This window comes from Otolemur garnettii, unplaced genomic scaffold (assembly GCF_000181295.1).
Source record: "Otolemur garnettii isolate 467f Iridium unplaced genomic scaffold, OtoGar3 scaffold00043, whole genome shotgun sequence".
NCBI lineage: Eukaryota > Metazoa > Chordata > Mammalia > Primates > Galagidae > Otolemur > Otolemur garnettii.
Window position 1 is genome coordinate 10,288,799 of NW_003852438.1, and position 2,686 is coordinate 10,291,484.

Below are 2,686 nucleotides of genomic sequence, written 5' to 3' on the forward strand. Positions count from 1 at the left end.
AAAAAAAAAAAAAGTTACGGTCAGGCACAGTGGCTCACTCCTGTAATCCTAGCACTCTTAGAGGCCAAGGCAGGTGGATTGCTTGAGCTCAGGAGTTTGAGATCAGCCTGAGCAAGAGCAAGACCATGTCTCTAAGAACAGCTGGTGTTGTGGCAGGTGCCTGTAGTCACAGCTAGTTGAGGCCAGCTAGGCTGGCTAGACTTCCTAGCCCAGCTAAGCTGAGGCTAGATCACTTGAACCCAGGAGTTAGAGGTTGCTATGAGCTATGATGCCATGGCACTCTACCAAGGTTGACAAACTGAGATTCTATCTCTAAAAGACAAAAACAAAAATCAAGCAAAAAAATAGTTATTAGTCTAAAAGTTACTTTTATCATAACTTTGGATTATAAGTCTACATTTTGTTTTTTACATAGTTTCAGAGAGTAATGCATTTAAAAGAATTATTAGAGACAGCCATGGTGGCTCACACTTGTATTCCTAGCACTCTGGAAGGCTGAGGCAGATGGACTGCTTGAGCTCAGGAGTTCAAAACCAGCGTGAGCAAGAGCAAGACCCCATCTCTACTAAGAACAGAAAAAGTAGCCAGGCATTCTGGCCAGCACCTGTAGTCCCAGCTACTTGGGAGGCTGAGGCAAGAGGATGGGCATTATAGTGACCACCTGTAGTCCCAGCTACTTAGGAAACTGAGATAAGAAGATCGTTTGAGCCTAGAAGTTTGAGGTTACTGTGAGCTATGACCCTGGCAGGCTCTCTAACCTGGGGCAACAGAGTGAGACTCTGAAGCTAGAGAAAAATAGTCTGCAAGATGGAGTCTGAGGAGCTGAGCTGAAGCAGTACAGCTGACCTAGTCTGCTTAGCTCACATTCTTTCCCACACTCACCATGTTTATCCAGTGAAGATTCCTCCATGATTGAGAGGAGGTTTGTCTCAGGACACTCTGAGGAAGTAGTCACACATAGACAACAGGTATTGTGATATTGGTAAAGGTTATTTTGATGGTATGATGGTTTCTCTGATAAGTCTCATAGTTTGTGAAATGAAAATCACTGTTCTGTTGTTTAAATGTAACCAGCTTTATAACCAAAATTTTATGATTCTCAAGCATCTTAGCTCCCTCATATTCCAAAGGAGTTTTCTTTTTTTTTTTTTTTTTTGAGACAGAGTCTTACTATGTCACTTTTGGTAGAGTGCCATGGCATCACAGCTCGTAGCAACCTCAAACTCTTAGGCTTAAGCAATTCTCTTGCCTCAGCTTCCCAAGTAGCTGGGACCACAGGTGCTTGCCACAATGCCTGGCTACCAGCTATTTTTTGTTGCTGTTGTCATTGTCGTTTTAGCTGGCCCGTGCTGGGTTTGAACCCGCCAACTTTGGTGTATGTGGCTGGCTCCGTAACCACTGTGCCGAGCTATTCCAAAGCACTTTTTTGAAGTTCACATCAGAACTGAAGCAGGCAGCTAAGTGACCTTGACTTGACAGGGGTGCAACAGTGAGTTTTATCTCAGCTCCAGTGACCTAGCTACACAGTCTTAGAAAAAGCAGAGAAGAGACAGAGAGGTCTCAGTACAAACTGCTGAACAGAACTTTGTAACTTTCCATACAGTGATGCAATTCTTTTGAGTTTTTCCCAGGAACAGCGGGGAAAAACTCCTTTCCTCCTTATAGCCCTGAGATAACTACAGTATCTTACTCTACTAGAACGTCTGTCTGCAGAAAGACAAGATAAGCAATATGCTACTGCAGGTTGTGCTCAAAAGCCACTGAGCCTGTGCACAAGGTGAGAGAATGAACAATATTAACCCCTAGCTCATTATAATACTAAAATCCCCACTCTGGGGAGAGATTAGCCCACCATTTTTTGTCATGGGATGTATGAACTAGCACGATTCCTCACTGCACTTGTATGCCCTGAACTCCACCACAAACATGCAATAGGGTTCACTCCTTTTGTGCATTATTCATTTTCACCTCCATGAAAACTCCTTACCCTGCTAATTGGAGAAATGGATTTAAAGTAGCCTGTGCCTCCCCCTCCCAGTTGATGTATCTTCTGAAATAAATCCATTCTCCCTTGACAATCCTTGTTGTCTCAGTAATTGGCTTTTTTTTTTTTTTTTGAGATAGAGGTCTCATTTTGTCACCCTTGGTAGAGTGCTGTGGTGTCATAGCTCACAGCAACCTCAAACTCTTGAGCTCAAGCAATTGTCTTGCCTCAGATTTTCATTTTTAGTAGATACGGGGTCTCACTCTTGCTCAGGCTGGTCTCACACTCCTGAGCTCAAGCAGTCCACCTGCCTTGGCCTCCCAGAGTACTGGGATTACAAAAGACATGAGCCATCAGGCCTGGCCCAGTAATTGCTTTTCTGTGGGCAAGCAACATGAATCCCACTTGTGGGTTTTTAACAAAAACACTTTGCATTGTACGAATGGAGACTACGGCTTGGCGCCTATAGCTCAACCGGCTAAGGCACCAGCCACGTACACCTAAGGTGGTGGGTTCGAATCCCCAGCCCGGGCCCACCAAACAACAATGACGGCTGCAACCAAAAAATTGCTGGGTGTTGTGGCAGGCGCCTGTGGTCCCAGCTAGTTGGGAGGTGGAGGCAGGAGACTCGCTTGAGCCCAGGAGTTGGAGGTTGCTGTGAGCTGTAATGCCACGGCACTCTACCCAGGGGGACAGCTTGAG